Genomic DNA, 17,379 nt, shown 5'->3' on the forward strand with positions numbered 1-17,379 from the left:
TACAGACATATTTTCATAGCTTTGAAAGTTCATGTAAATATTTTACAGAATAATTTTTCCCTTAACATTGTATAAGTCAACCTAGGTAGAAAGGACCCCTTTAAAAGCAAGATCTCCACTCACTTATCCTCTCTGCTCTCTTCTCTTTCTGCTCTGCTTTCCCTCTCTCTTTCCTGCTGTTTCCATGGGACAGACAGGACTTTTCCTGTCTCCTTTTTCTCTTCTGTCCTCTCTCTCTCTCTCTCTGTGTCTTTTTACCTGTTTTCTCTTTCCCTCATTACTCCCCTTTATAAAAAAACTTCTCACTTAAGCTCTGTCTGGCTGACATGTTTGTCCTACCAAGGACAACCTTGCCTGTCATGGAATCCACCAAGGTTCCCCGAGCATTATCATAACAATTCAGTTATTATAATTTTGCATAAGAATGAATCAGCTTATTGATGGTAATATTATAAATTATATGACACATTTTTTTCCTCATAATTGCAGATTTATGCGAACACGAACACAGTTTGCTTCCACCTTCTCCTTGAGAATCATGCAAAACCAGAGCTTGGTCAATGAGTTCATACTCCTGGGACTTTCTCAGAACACAAATGTTGAGAAAATACTGTTTGTTGTATTTTTGCTAGTCTAACTTGCAACTATTGGTGGCAACATTATAATTGTGGTGGCCATCATCTACAGCCCTGCCCTGCTGGGCTCCCCCATTTACTTCTTCTTGGTATTTCTATCACTACTGGATGCCTGCACTTCTACTGTTGTAACACCCAAGATGATTATAGGCTTCTTCTATGAAAGGAAGACCATCTCATTTGAAGGCTGCATGACACAACTATTTGCCATATACTTCTTTACTGCAGTAGAGGTGATTGTTCTGTCAGTTATGGCTTATTACCATTATGTGGCCATTTGCAAGCCCTTGCACTACTCTTCTATCATGAGCAGGAGACTCTGTGTTTTTTTGGTAAGGGTAGCATGGTCTGGGGGATTTTTGCATTCTATCATACAAATTGTCTTCACTTTGCAGTTACCCTTCTGTGGACCCAATGTCATTGATCACTATATGTGTGACTTGTTCCCATTACTAAAGCTTGCCTGCACTGACACACACATTTTCGTTATGTTAGTATTTGCAAATAGTGGTTCTATCTGTATCATTATCTTCTCCTTATTGCTTGTTTCCTATGGTGTAATCTTGTTTTTTCTGAGAACCCATAGTTCTGAAGGGTGATGGAAAGCTCTCTCCACTTGTGGATCCCATATAACAGTTGTTGTTTTATTCTTTGTTCCATGCATATTAATATATGCCCGCCCTTCATCCCCATTCTCCTTTGAGAAAAACACACTTATATTTGCCAATGTCCTGACACCACTGCTCAATCCTATGGTTTACACATTCAGGAATAAAGAAATGAAGAATTCCATCAGCAAAATGTGGAAGAGATTAGTAGTAGTTCCTGATAAATATTAAAGAATATTTTTACAGTGCTAAAGAAAAAAATCTGTCAGCATGAGCATTTGGTATGCGGTCAAGAAGACCTGAGCTCAGTTCCCCCCTCCCAGGCTGGAAGTCAGGCATCATAGTTCATCTTTTACCCAACAGTGTTGAACTGCATGTAGGTGAATCCAATGGGGTAGACAGCTGTTTTATCCTAAGAACAGCTCTTTCAAGGCTCAGTCTAAATTTTGACAAAGAAATAAGGCTGCGGGCAGTAAATGGGTATGTACAATGTCCCTATTTGTTTCTTCATTCATATGCACAGGTACAAACACCATCCCCAAATCATATGTACACAAACAAACCCAACAACTTCCATGTACAAGGAGACACAAATAGTCACAATTAAGACAGAGTTAAGTAGGCAGTATTTACATCATTTGTCAGAAAGTTCATCAATACTGAGGGCAAGCAATCTTATTCTGAGCTCACATGTTCCTTGTGAATTGACTACTTAGTATTGTTCTGTGAATATTAAAACCATTTCAAGTTCATATTCTTTACATCTAAAAATAATTGAAGAAATCTGACAACTACAAATACAACTATGTTTTATTTAAAGAAAAAATGGTTGATAAAATAATAAGTGTGTACCTGAAATTAGGAAAGTAGCACATAAACTTATTCCAAAAGAAAATGGGTTTCTGAGTGACATTGTGAGACATTGTGGAGCAAAAATCATAGCTTTTAATCTAGGTCCTTTGGTATCATTTGACTACATTTTAAGGTGGGACTCTTCCTGTGTCATAGAAAACTTGAGTAAGTTTTCCTTAGTAGGATGTCACTGTTCCATGTCAATAAATTCAATGACCTGATTGCATTTAGAAATACCTTTAAGGTACCCTGTGTTTTAGGCCAAACAAAGACAGGTATTGGGCATCACTTACTGGCAGGTCCAAGACTAAGCAGATGTATGGGATTGTACTGATTTCCCAACAGAAAGTGTTTAAAAATTTAAGATATTTATAAACAAAAAATTCTCAATAAGATGAGACAAAATGTGTAACAAAAGCATCCATGCGTTAGGGTAATTTGCCCACCGATTCTCTGTCTGTCATGTGACTAACTCATACCAGATGTGAATACTTAATGTCCTTACTCTACACATAGAAGCTCTTACTGTCAAATCATTTATTTGTTTTTATGTATTAATTTAGAAAACACAGACCTGTTATTTGTTGTTCCATTGCTTTATGAAGTTATGAATTCAATTTTTGAATTATATATGAAATAAAATATTCTAACCACAATCTAATGTCCAAAATAGATTTTTATCATATTCCAGTTTTAAAAATTATTTATGAATTTTAAGTTATCTGTTATATGTAATTGTAAACTTTTGTATGGATATACCAAGAGAAAATAAATTATAAATTTTAGACAAAAATAACACTGAAACCCATCTGCCTGTTTTTCAGTCCTACTAGTTTAAAGATTAGAATTTGCTAAGATTCTTCTAATAGATATAGCTTCTTTTTTATTAAAAATAGAATTCTTTTACAGAAAATATGCTCTGATAATGGTTCCCTTCCCCTAACTCCTCCCACATCTTCTTCACCTCCCCACTCACCAAAAACCACAAGAAAACAAATAGACATTTCAAAAACAATAAAATAAGAGAAAACAATAATATAAAATAAAACATAATAGAACAAAACAAACAGAAATAAAGAGCCAAAGAAAAAACACAAGAAATTCACAGACACATACATTTGCATACACAGACATAATATAAAAACACAAAACTAAAAGCCATAATATATAAACAAGAGACCAGTAAGATTTTTTGAAAAAGAACAAAAGCTTTGACAAAGCATTATGAGGTGAAAAACTTCCACAAACACCTCTGATTTCATGTGTATTGGACATAAACTGCTGGGCAAGGGGCCTGCACTCAAGTGCGGTTTGTATACCAGTGAAATTGGTATTATTTTTTCATTTGTGAGTAATTAGTAATTGAGGATGGTATCTAGGTAAAAGTAATCTGTCTTTGGTTCAGTAAATTGCCCCCTCTCTATGTTCATGCAAGATTTTTCTCTTAAGTCCATATGTGTATAGTAGAAAAACAAGTTACTGATAAGAATCCAGAAGATTGGAGAAAGAAGAGGAAACAGTTATGGGTTGCCAATATGCTCATAATACATTGTATATATTTATAAAGTTCTAAAACTAAGTAAAAAGTAAAACATATACTCTCAGTAGAAATAAATGTTATTTCTATTAATATATAACGCTAGTATATCTATACATAAAATATTTGCTGAACAGTCTTTTGATAGTGTTTCACAAAAATCTGAAGATGGCCGTATTTTCTGTTCAGGCTTGGCCAAGATTCTCTGCTTGTTTCCATCTTTTCCTTCCTCATCTAGGAGACAGCAGGAGAGCAGCTCTGGCATGGAGGGTGGGCAGTTTTAAGTACTTGCATCTATGTTGTAGGGAGCAAAGGCAGCTTTGTGTGAGTGAAATCATGAAAGAATATGCATTTTTGAGATGGGTTTTACTATGTGGAGGATTCCAAGGCCTAAATCCATGTGATATTGGCAAAGCCATTTTCATGCAGCTCATGTTCAGAAAGGCAAAGATATTCTATGTACAAGTGCAAGTGTATGTTTAGGATTTGTCAGTGTGTATGAAAACTAGCAACTACAGCTTTATCCTCCCTGATGCTTGAGATTGTTCACCTATAGAGACCTGTAAACTAACTAAACTCTCCCTGTGCTGTATATAACAAACACTCTAAAGATCCAAATGGGGGTGGGGGTAAGTGCAGCTTCTTCAGACCATACATCCTACCTTGCCCTACTTTTTCTGTGGGTACCTGTGTGTCTGTCCTTTCTTCATTCCTTTACTAACCCTGGTAAAGTTTCCAGATCTCAAGTGATATGCAATATGGCATATGTGCATTTAATGTTATACATTTATTTATGAGAATTTTTCTGGTTTTTTCAATAATTTCATATGATAATTTTATGTATAATTATTTTGAGAAATAACAAACTATTTTATTGGATATAATATAATTTCTCTGTGCAGAATTGATGCAGAATGCTTTTGTCAGAAGAAATATATCAACTAATCTATAAGGATAATAGACATTGTTTTATGAGACACTATCAAAAGACGCTTAACTAAATATTTTATGTTTAAGTACACTAGAGTTATATATTAAAAGTAATGCTATTCATTTCCTCTGAGAATATCTGTTTTACTTTTTACTTAGATTTAGAATTTTATACATGTATACAATGCATTATTATCATGTAACTGTGGAATGAAGTAAAGTAGGTCCAATGAAGCAATTAGGTCCAAAGAGAAATTTCAAAGATTTTGTTCAAGCCCTATTCATATTCTTCTGTTCCTTACAATAAACAGATAGTGCATATGAAATTTCTGACATCAGGGGAAGAGAAAAAGTCCTGAAATCCAAAGAGACTGGACTTTTACCTTTTTGATTCAAGCATGGTGTTTTGGTTAATGTCTATAAACCCAGCAAATGGAGGTTGAGAGGTTGAGATGGGATAATTTTTATAGCAAGCCTAGCCTGAACTACAATGAATTTTTCATACACACACATACACACACACACACACACACACACACACACACACACACACACACACCACAAAACAATTACTAAAGTAAAATATGTGGTTTTATTTTCAAATCACAAATATATAAAATGGCTATATGTAGCTTCAAGTTATAAGTCAAATATAAATTTTAGATTTAATAAAACTCATTTTCCATTATATTCTGTCCTTTTTATTTTGAAAAAAATGTGTTATCTAAGCATACACATCTCAATGGCTTTTACTATATGAACTTGAATTAAAAACAGTTTTGTACTTCCAAATTGAGACTTTTGACCACTCACACTAAATTTTGTGAGGTAATTAATTGGTTCTGATCTTTTTTTTTTCATGTACAAGTGTGATTGTTTGACTATAACTTATTGAAAATGTTACCTTTGTTTCATTCTATTGTCTGTAATTTCTATGTTACATGTCTATAAGTTTATGTTGAGGTTCTCTTTTTTTTCTTGAAGGTGGATAATTTTCTACTTCTAAATTGGTAATCCTTCATTACTCTGGTACCTATTAAAATATCTTTTGCATTCTCAGATAATCATTATATCAGTTTATGTACAGATAAAAAATAAATTGCTAGGATATTGTTTGGGATTGAAGTAGAATCAATAAATAAACTTGAGAAGAAATGACATCTTCAATATATTTAAGCTTCATACCACTAGACATTTTCTCATTAATGTAAGTATTTGATTTATTTCATTGTTTTTTTAGTTTTTCTCACAGATATTCCATTGGATATATGAATAAAATTTCATTTTAAGTACTAATGCCAATAGTACTATTCTACAATTTAGGTTTAATTTAAAATTGTTCTTGACTGGTATTCAGCACATTACATTTCTAGTCAATAAATACTTGTTTTTAAATGTTTAATAAAGGAAAAATGTAAAGAAAAAGTAAACAAACACTTAAGATCATGTCTTAAGATCAAGACTGTTTTTTTTTTATCAAATAATGTTTAACTCAGAGAATTTCTTGTTATATTCATGAACTGTATTTAATCATCTGTATGCTAGGTGTTTTGATTATTATATGTCGAGGGGTCTTTTTTCTTTGGTCCAGCCTATTTGGGGTTCGGTATGCTTCTTGTACTTTCATGGTCATGTCCTTCTTCAGATTTGGAAAGTTTTCCTCGATGATTTTGTTGAATATATTTTCAGCACCTTTGAGCTGGGCTTCCTCACCTTCATCTATGCCTATTATTCTTAGGTTTGGCGTTTTCATGGTGTCCCACATTTCCTGGATGTTTTGTGTTAAGGATTTGTTGGATTTATGATTTTCTTTGGTCGATGAATCTATTTCTTCTAGTTTATCTACTGAGCCTGAGATTCTCTCTTCCATCTGTTGAATTCTATTGGTTATGCTTGTGTCCGTGGTTTCTGATTTTTTGCCCAGCTTTTCAATTTCCAGCCTTCCTTCCGTTTGTGTTGCCTTTATTTTCTCAATTTCAGTTTTCAAGTCTTGAACCATTTCCTTCACCTGGTTAATTGTTTTTTTTCTTGGCTTTCTGTACTTTCCTTAAGGAATTTGTTAATTTCTTCCACTTTTCTGTTTGTTTTTTCCTCCATTTCTTTAAGGGATTTTCTCACATCTTCTTTGAGGGCCTCTATCATTTTTATGATGGTGATTTTTAAGTCGTACCCTTCTGCTTCCTCTGCTTTGTTGTTGTGTTCCATTCTAGTTGGTGTAGATTCCCTAGATTCTGGTGGTGTCATTTTGTCTTTCTGTTGTTAGGTGTTCTCTTGTATTGCCTTCTTCCCATAGTTTCTTCCAGTAGGTGTTGGTGGTGTCTCTTCCCTCTCTCTATGGTCCTTCCCTGATGGGCTTATGTGGATCTGAGATTCAATGTCTGTAGCTCTGTGTGGTCCAAACTCTCTAGGAGGTTTCTCCGCAGACAGGGATCCAGGGATGGGGTCAAGGATGAGGATCCAGAAGACGATGCCAGCAGGTACTCACAGTGGTCCACTGGCCAATAGCTCTGGCCAATAGCTCTGGCCAATAACCGGCAGAAGAGGACGAGGGCTGAGCTTGAACTTGAGAAGGTTTTGCAGGGTAGTGGGATCTCACTGGAAACTGGTGCTCTCCCGCTGAGACCTTGTTCTTTGGCAGGGGCCAGGATTTGGGGGTCAAGGATCTTGCCTGCAGGAACTCCGAGAGGTCTCCGAAGTAGGGTGGACTGTTGGTTCCACCCTCTGTCCCAGTGCTCAACCAGAGTGGCAGGACCGTAAGTGGGGTAGGGCTCAGGGTAGGGGGGGTAGGCTGGAGGTGGGGATGGTTGGGGGTGTATCAGAGCTCCAAGGGTGCTCTCGATGGGGACCAGAGACAGGAGCAGCAGGATCAGGGGCCAATCCAGGGAGTTCAGGAGGGGGAGGGGGAAAAAGAGGTTGTAGGGGACAGGCAGCCCCAATTGGGCCCAGACTCACCTCTGGCTAATAGCAGGTAGAAGAGCTCACATACTGTTTTTATAGTTCAAATCCTTCCATCCATCCATTTCTCCTAGAAAAGACTTTCCATTGAATAATTTTGATATTTCAGATTTTTCCATGTTTAATGAATTAAAATTTTCATCAAACAATTTAGAACTGTGGCACTAATTTGTTTTTCTATTATCTCTCTGACAATATTTTGATTATTTAAACACATGCTCATTTATACACTAGTAACTCCCCATTCTGAAGCACGCATAGAAAGGTAGGATGAGATTGTGTAAAGAATGCTGACTTAAGAATATGGTAAATTGGAACATAACGATATCTCAAAAAGCCATGGAAATCAAATACAAATTGTTCTAGTGCCAAAAATACACACTAACACATATTGCATAGGATTAATATAAGTTAAGAAAGTTTGACTTCACTCACAGAGTCTTCAGATCGAATTTGTCTGCTTCAATTCCTCAAAGCATTAGAGTTCTTTTCAGTGATCTTAGGAAAACAAAGTGGGTGAAGTTCTGACTTCATTAGAGCTAGAATTCTGTCTCATTCTGTTTCTTAAAATGAGCAGAATCACTAAGACATCAAAGAAGCTTCAGAAATCCCTCAGGAAGGACATGAAAAGAAAGAAATATCTCTTTTACTTACATTTCAGGGGTGACAGGGTATGTACAGTTGAGACATATAGGGAAATCAAGGGTAACACTAGACAGAGAAAAGATCAGTAATCCAAAGGGAATCTACTTTCCAGAAAGTCAAGAAAATGAACCTGATTAGCTACAAATACAAGCAATAAAGCTTTTATTATTAGATAACAACTATAGTTTAAAAATATGTTGGACTTATGGAATTTAACATGTGGGACAATTTCATATAAAACTTCAATAAATTATCATTATCTGTGTGAACACTAGCTGCTTATATTAAATATATTTAAAAGCAACTGTTTATAGTGGTAACTTTCTATTCACCTCTTTGAAAATTTTGAATTACTGTGTCTCAAAGTTAATGGAGATATTCTGTTATCTGAGGGCATATTGGCATTACAATTAGCTTAAGTGAATGGCAAGGAAATAATGGGAAACATGGATGGTGGACCAGCCACTTTCTTAGTTGACTGCTTAGGAGATAGGTCGGTGATGATAGTTTCTGCTTTGTGCCCCTGAGGTAATTTAGCTCTCTAGGATTTTCAATTGATGGCTGCTATGGAAAGGATCATGGAAGGGTCAAAGACATCAATGTATGGTAGTTAATAGAAAGATTATGATATAATGAAATAGAACATGTGAGATGCCTGTTAACTGATTACTTAAACTTTTATTAATCTGATGGATTGAGTAAAAATCAACATTGCTTATCAGAAACTGAGAGGAAATTAGCTTTTGTGGGTTTCATATTGGTGTTTAATTTTCAGATATTTAATAATCACAAGAACGTATTTCTTACTAATGGAATCTATCATTTATTTACCCCTTCTAGAAAATAATATATATTTATAATATTAGTTAATTAATTATTAATGTTCATCCTATATTCTCATTCTCTCTGAAGCATATTTTTAAATGCTTCATATTTTATGTCATATATTTTGGTTTCTGTAGTATCATGTGATAGTAACATGTACTAGTATTAATTATATATCATCGCTTCAATGAAAGCTTTACATTTTTCTCAGTTTTAAATATTTTACACATTGCATCATATTATTTGATGATTATTTCTTAACTAAATATCTAGAATAAAAGTTTTAGAAGAAATCGGTTTCAAAATTAAAACTACACTTAAGATTCTACATACATTTCCAATTTGTATTGCAAAATTTTTGCCTTAATGAAGCAATCTTAGTTACTTTAATACATTTTAAAATGTGATTTTATTAATTTGTTATTGATTTTATATTTCATAACATTTTTATCATAAAGCAAATTATAAAGTAATTTGACATCAGTATTCATGATCTTTTTGATACAGAGTTTGCAGAATATGTTAACAAAATCTATGGATTTTGTTGTTTATGATCACACATGCCAGTAATTCTAGAACTTGAAGGAAAAGTCAGGAAAACCAGGAATTCAATGCCATGGTGAGTCTGTGTCTAGCCTGGGATATATCTGTCTTTTCCTTTAACACTATAATAAAATCTATCTGTCTTTAATGGGGAAAAAATCTCTGTGGTATGGCAGGATGCAAATGGGTATTACACATCAAGTTGTTTTGTTACATACATTTGTAATATATTTTCTACTAATTGGAGATTTTCAAACAATGTATTTGTAAACACATCCTAGATCTTTCCACAAAAGAAAGTAAATGACTTACTAATGTCTCCTCATTTTATTTATTTTAATGTTAGATAAATACCAATACAGTGGAACAGAAGCTCCAGGTTGTCTTGCATTGATTCTCTTGAGTCTGATGCATGGCCTTATGGTATAGTCAGTTGCAGATGATATAGGGAAAACATAAGAACATTTGCCTCATATAAACCCAAATTTTATTTATATTTGGATAAATTTTTAGCTATTATCCCTTTTAAATTGTATTTAATTCTCTGAGTTAAAAATACTTAAATGATTTCTCCATTTCCTGTTCTGCCTCCAGCCTTACAATCTTTTTCCCTTACAATCTCTCAAATTTCTGGCTTTTAAAAATATCACTGTTTTATAGTATATGAATATGAAAATTTAAAAGTACAACCTGCTCACTCTGTTTATTGTTGCAGGTATTTAAATGGTATCAGGGCTGGCTACTTGTCATTGAATACCTAATTGGGACCTCAACCCTGGAATAGATTAATTCTCCCTCCCTCAGCAGTCCTTATATGCCTGTGGTTCTCTGTCTAGAGGTGGGGCCCATAGGATTTTCCCTTCCACATTAACATATCTATTGGTATCCTCATTAATCAGGTCTTGTCTAGATACATCTGATATATCATTCAAGTAGCTTCCCTGTCCTTTCTAGGAAACAAACTCACAGTGCAATTTCTTATACTGCAGTTCTCACAATTAAATATGAGTAACACTTTATGCTGGGTTTATTTTTATTCATGCATTCATTATTTAAAAAATAAAATATATAATAGAATGAAACAAAAACTATCACATTCAAATTAGGAAGAACAATCCAACAGAAGGGAAAGGCCCTATATTTATTCCCATCTGCTATAAGAGGAAGCTTCTCTGCTGATAGCTGAACAAGGTGTTATTTGTGTACTGTGAGTAGCAGAATTCTATTATGAGTTATTTATCACTACATCAAAAAAAAATTTATTTAGACTAGTATTATTTGGTTTTACTCTAGTTCCCTGCATTATCCAGTCTCTGGTTCTTGGTCACCTAAGCAATGGTGTGTATGAGTTCCATCTCATGCAGTGGGCTTTTACACAAATTTGTTACTGGTTGGTTTCTTTCACAAACTTTGTGCTACCATTGCCTTTGCATACCTTGTGCCATGCACCATTATAAATAAAGGGTTTGAAACTGGCTTGATGTTTATGTTTTATTTGTACAGGTTGCGAAATATGTTCTTGAAGGAAAATAGGGCTGAGAGCTCCAAGTAGGCACCGCTTCAACTTCTTCATCTTTAATGAGTTGTGTAGGTATTGCAAGTAAAGATTTTTTTCTGATTTACTTTAAATATTATCATTGGGATTATCACAATCCTTCCTTTTGCTACAACTCATAATTTTACTAACAAATCATTAACAAAAATATGTATAATGTTTGCATACACATTTATATGCATGCATGTATAAACCAGGCACTATCCACCCAATAAAATATTATTTCTAATGATATTCAGTTGTATAGGCAGGAGAGGAAATAAATGATCTATGAAGCTGTGAGTAGGAGGCAAATGAATTCAAGGTATAGAATATCCTTTTAATTTCTATTACATGAAGCAGATATGTTTTCAAGAAAATGAATTACACCTAAAATTTTTAGTTCATATGACCATGAGAAACATTTTCACATACTTGACTACTTTTATAATGACATAGAAATGAAGGAAAATTCTTTATTGAAATGTTTACAATAAGTTCATACAGATTTCTATCATTATCTTATCAAATAATGCTTGCTTAAACAACTTACTACTGTTGGAGTTAATAGCATATAATTACATCTCTAGACTCTAAAATTAATTCAATGAATAAATTCTCTTTTCTAGGTGTGTGATATCACCAATTTTCATATGTGAGCTTTTGGCCAATCACCTTGTGAGCCTTCATCATTTACTGTTGTCTTTGTCAAGATATCACATTCACATAGGAACAAATAAGAAGATATTTTTGTGTTAATTCAAAGAAGGATAATAGGAAGAACAATTATCCGTGCTGTTATAACTAAGATAAACAATCTCAATGTTGATCAACGTGATTCCATGGAGACCTCATGGTTCTTAGAACATATGTCTCTTACAATCCCAGGTTAATCATTCCTCATTTGTTTTATAATATGTTTAGATTAGTACTAAAATTTTAAAATGTGGTTCCTTTAAATACTATGAAGACACAATTTATGTTTCCACAATTAATGCAACACAACTGTTTTTTCTTTGTTTATAATATTTTATTTTCAATAGTTTGCATAATGATATTGATTGTCTCCTATGGTGTCACCTTGTTCTTTTTGAGAGCACAAAGCTCTGATGGTCGTCGTAAAGCTCTTTCTATTTGTAGAGCCCATGTTACTGTTGTGGTTTTGTTTCTTGTTCCATGCATATTAATATATGCACGGGATACATCTGCATTCTCCTTTGAGAAAAACACACTTATATTTGTCAATGTCCTGACACCATTGCTAAACCCCATGGTTTACACATTTATGAATAAGGAAATGATAAATGCCATCAGGAAAATGTGGAAGAGATTAAAAGTGATTTTTTTGATATTTTAATATTGCTTTTACACTGTTGTGGAGATAAATCAATGGGTAAGGAGAGTTGCTATGTCAAAGTGAGGATAAGGGTTTTATTTTCCAGAACTCATGTCAGAATCTAAATATGGAAGCACACTTTATTTCATGGTAAATAGGAGAGTTACAGTTCCCAGTGTTTCACTTTATTGCACATGCATTTGAGAAACAATGATTTCAAGATTTAATGGAGACTTTCCTTAAGAAAATAAGATAGAGTGAAATGAATGTTCATTTATTTTGGCTGTGCCTGTATGTTCACAGATGCAATCACCATTCAGCCTTTCTGTATACCATAGACACACACACACAAACACACACACACACACACACACACACACACACACACAGAAAGAGAGAGAGAGAAACACACACAGTCACACACATGCACACACACACACATACACACACACACACTGCAATATAAACAAACAAAATTACACTACTAAATGTAAAGAATAAAGAATTCAGTATTCCACCTACACACCTGTGAATATTTGATTTTTGTAAAAAAAAATGTATACAATGGGAAAAGAAAGTATCTTCAACAAATTGTGCTGTCATAACTGTATGGCAGCATGTAGAAGAATGTAAATAGATCCATTTCTATAACCCTGCACAAAACTCAAGTCCAAGTGAATCAAAGACTTAAACATAAATCAGTTACACTGAAGCTGATAGAAAAGAAAGTGGGAAATAGCTCAATGAATTGGCACAGAAGACCACTTCCTAACTGTAACACTGGTAGTACAGACACCGAGATCAACAATTAATAAATGGGCCCTCCTGAAACTGAAAAGCTTCTGTATGGCAAAAGACACTGTCAATTATACAAAAGGGCAGCCTACAGAATGAGAAAAGATCTTCACCAACCCCACATCTGATAGGCAACTAATGTCCAAAATATCTATAGAACTCAATAAACTAAGCATCAACATACCAAATAATCCTTTTAAAAAATAGGGTACAGATTTAAACAAATAAATCTCAACAGAATAATCTCTAATGGCTGAGATACACTTAAAAAAGTGCTTAATATCTTTATCTATCAGGGAATTGCAAAGCAAAATGACTCTGAGATACCTGTCAGAATGGCCAAGATCAAAAACGGTAATGACAGCCTTTGTTAGCGAGTATATGGAGTAAGGGGAGCACTCCACCACTGCTGGTGGGAGTACAAACTTGTACAGCCACTTTAGAAATCTGTATGGTGGTTTCTCAGAAAATTGAGAATCAATCGACATCAAGACCCAGCAAAATCACTCTTGGGCATACACCCAAAGGATGCTCAATCATACCCGAAGGACACTTACTCAACTAAGTTTATAGCAACATTATTCATAACAGCTAGAACCTGGATTCCCTTCAACTGAACAATGGATTAAAAATGATGTGGTATATCTACCCAATGGAATATTACTCACCAGAAAACAAAACAAGACAAAAAAAAAAAAACCCCAAAATAAACAAATACAAAAATAACGACATCATGAAATTTCAGGCAAATAGATGGAACTAGAAAAAAAAAAATCATCCCAAGTGAGGTGACTGGGACTCAATAAAACAAACTCAGAAAGTATTAAGTCACTCCTGAGTGGATATTAGATGCAACACAAAGTATAACCAGGCTATAAGCCTCAGCCCCAGAGAAACTAGATAACAAGGAGGATCATAAGCAGAATGTATTGGTCTCTCTGGGAAGTAGAAATACATGTCCTGAGTAAACTAGGGGATGGGAGAAATAGATAGAATGGGTGGGGAGTGAAAATGTGAGGAATTAGGATGGTTGAGTTGTGGGCTGGAAGTAGCCAGAGAGTGATGGGGGAGATATCGTGATTGATGGGGCCGTTGTGGGGTTAGGGTGAAACCTGGTACTAGGGAGGTTCCTGGGAACCCATAGGGATTACATGAGCCAGGAATCCTACCTCAGTGGAAAGGATGTCTATACTGGCCTTCCCCTGTAATCAGATTGGTGACTGTGCAGGTTGTCGTCATAGAGCCCTCATTCAGTACTTGATGGAAACAGATGCAGAGATCCAGAGCCAAGTACTGAACCACGTTCTGGAAGTCCAATTAAAGAGAGGGTAGAGGGAATATATGAGCAAGGGATGGATTAAGATCATGTTGGGGAAACACAGAGGCAGATGACCTGAGCTTTTGGAGCTTGCAAACTGGACAGATAGCTTAGGAGACAGCATTGGATTTACTTAGGCCCTCTGCCTTTGGTGAACAATTGGATAGCTTTGTTTTTGAGGGACCCTAGCAATGGGACCAGGGAATATGAGGAGAGGAGGGAGGGAAAACTGTGGTTGGTATTTAAAATGAATTTTTTTTAAATGTGGTGATGTATTATTTATTAAAGTTTGGTTGAAGCTATAGAAAGCAAAGATAGGCACAAGCTCTTAACTCTACCCCAGGTTGAAAGGTCTGTCCTGTTCTCAGGGTGGCTGAAGAATAAATCTTGACATGAGGCCCTTTGCTTTCCCTTTTTATACATCCTTAGTTGCTGATATTAAATGTGTTGAGATCACCTTTGTGTGAGATGTTTCTCTTTAGGACTGGTTCAATTTTATGGAGATCACTGTGGCCTTGAACTAACATAGATCCATCTGCTTGTCTTTTGAGTTCTGGGATTAATGGTTCATGCTACCACTGACACACTCTATGGGGGTAGCTAATATGGCTTCTGGAATTAAAGGTGTATATCACTACTGCCTGGCTCTATGGCTTATGGCTAGCTTTGCTTTCTGTACCCTCAGGCAAGCTTTGATAAACCATAAATAATACATCACCATAAAAGAGTAGGAAATATGTAACTTGACTTAATTCCATAGGAGCTCACACTTCAGAATTTGTCAAAATATTATTTTCTGCTTGATAGGGTACAAAGTCCCAGATATTTTTAAACTATGTATATACACCACACAATAAGAGAAACAAACAAAACCAATCAAATTCCTTAGGAGCTATGAATTATGCATGCTTGAATATTGACCTATCAGGTGAGGTATACACATACTGGTGCACTTATGATATGACTCTTTGGAGGTTATTAAACACATCCAGATAGTATTTGAGGCTTGCTCCAAAGGAGAAAAACATATACCTAGTACCCAATCCCAGTTAAAGCCCAGGAAGAATGATGTCACAGACCACAGGGAAGAATCAGCTGCTGATATTTAGCTAAAAGAACACAATAACAGGTCTCTATATCTATCATCTAGAGTACCTCTTAGAAATGGTCAGAGAACCTTCCTTTATCATTGTGTTGTGATAAGCAGAAGGACACCTAATTCTGCCAAGTACTGAGAGTATATGGCTGTTCAAATCTTATCACTAGTACCTACTTCTAGAACCAATAAATAACTTAGAAAAAAGGGCAGAGGAAATGTAAGAAAAGGAGATTTAGGATGAGTGTTACAAAATTATGTTTTTTGGGACAAGACATAGCCACTATAATTATTAATATATAGAACCTAAGCATGCTTGCTCAGAGGTTTGGGCCCTTCAACATTGCATCATGAATAGAGGATGTAGTCATGAGTTCCCACTCCTCTCTGAGGGGCTATTGACAGTCAAAGTTCCTGAGAAAGGTGTATCATTTTCAATTATGTAGCCATAGGGAAATTGAAAATGCCCTAATAATTCTCTACTCGTGTTCGTGCAAGCAACCCTAAAGTCATTGGGTCAAACTAAAAGATGGGAATATAGCAGGACTATTTGGGATGAAGTTAGTGACTAGAATGGGAAGGGGGATGATGGACTTTTTTGATACATCATCCATATTTGTGAAATGATCAAAAAATGAAGCAAAAGATTCATCAAGGAAATAGAGACATTGCTAATCATACCATTCATACGAGTCTTTCCCAAGAACAGGTAATTTTATTATAGATTAATAGTTGGGCCCATATTACAAAACTAATCTGCTACATGGGATGAGTATATAGGAATTTAACTTAAATTCTACACTAGACACTGTATCTGATCCATTATATAACTGTTCTGTTTCTTGACATGATGGTATATAAAAGTATCATCAATAAAACCTCCCAAAGTATTTTTCAAGATAATTTTTGATGTAAATAGAACTATAAACACTCTCCCTAGTGAAAATATGCAATATTGTATCACACATATGGCACATGGGATTGTTTAAAACCTAGGGAAGTTGAGAGTAAGTCTCAGAGGAAGACCATCTCTCAGGGAACCCACATTAAATTCCAGTTGCAATTAAGGAGAAGTTTTGGCTGTATTTTTTCCTTTATCCTTAAAATATGATTAAAACTTTGTGAGAGGAACACAGAAGCCTTCTTCATCTTCACTGGTATAGCTCTTAGATTGGAAGGAAGAGTTGGAACAAGCATTGCTTTTTTGTCACCACTGCATGGACTATGACAACATAGAAGAATAATTGACTGGCTCCAGGTTTTTCACTAAAATATCACATGGTAAGACTCATGAACACATTTTATTTTTACATTTTCAAGGATTGCTTTTTGATTGTGTAAAAAGTGCTTTAACATTTGTTTGCTTATTTTTTATTTTTTCTCAGAGTATTATTTGCTTAAAGAAATTATTGTGGTTTTTATATTATAACTTGAGTCCATGGGGGCATTATATATGCATACCTTATTTGTAATGCCAATTTTATGACCAAAATCCAGGCATACAGAATCTAGTCAAAGTGAAATGCAAGGAACCCAGAAAATATCACTTAAAAGTAGTAACTTCCCATGTGTCCAATAAATATCAGTTGTTAGAGAGTATGACTTTTCTTCCTTCCCTCTTTCATTCTTTCTGTCTCTTTTTCCCTCCTTTTATTAGTGTTTCTTGCTTGCATTCTTGCTGAGCATTTCTTATTCCTCCCCTTTGACTCCTAGTTTCTTTATGTTTAATGTAATGCAACATATTTCACCTTTTTACTTCTATGTAGAAAC

General features: G+C 34.8%; 1 pseudogene; it reads left to right on the forward strand.

Moving 5' to 3' along the window:
- Nucleotides 1-538: 538 nt before the first annotated feature.
- LOC127221960 (olfactory receptor 4C15-like) lies at nucleotides 539-12,421 on the forward strand (annotated as a pseudogene).
- The last annotated feature ends 4,958 nt before the right edge of the window (nucleotides 12,422-17,379 follow it).

The sequence above is a fragment of the Phodopus roborovskii genome, unplaced genomic scaffold (genome assembly GCF_943737965.1).
Source record: "Phodopus roborovskii unplaced genomic scaffold, PHOROB, whole genome shotgun sequence".
In the NCBI taxonomy this organism is placed as follows: domain Eukaryota; kingdom Metazoa; phylum Chordata; class Mammalia; order Rodentia; family Cricetidae; genus Phodopus; species Phodopus roborovskii.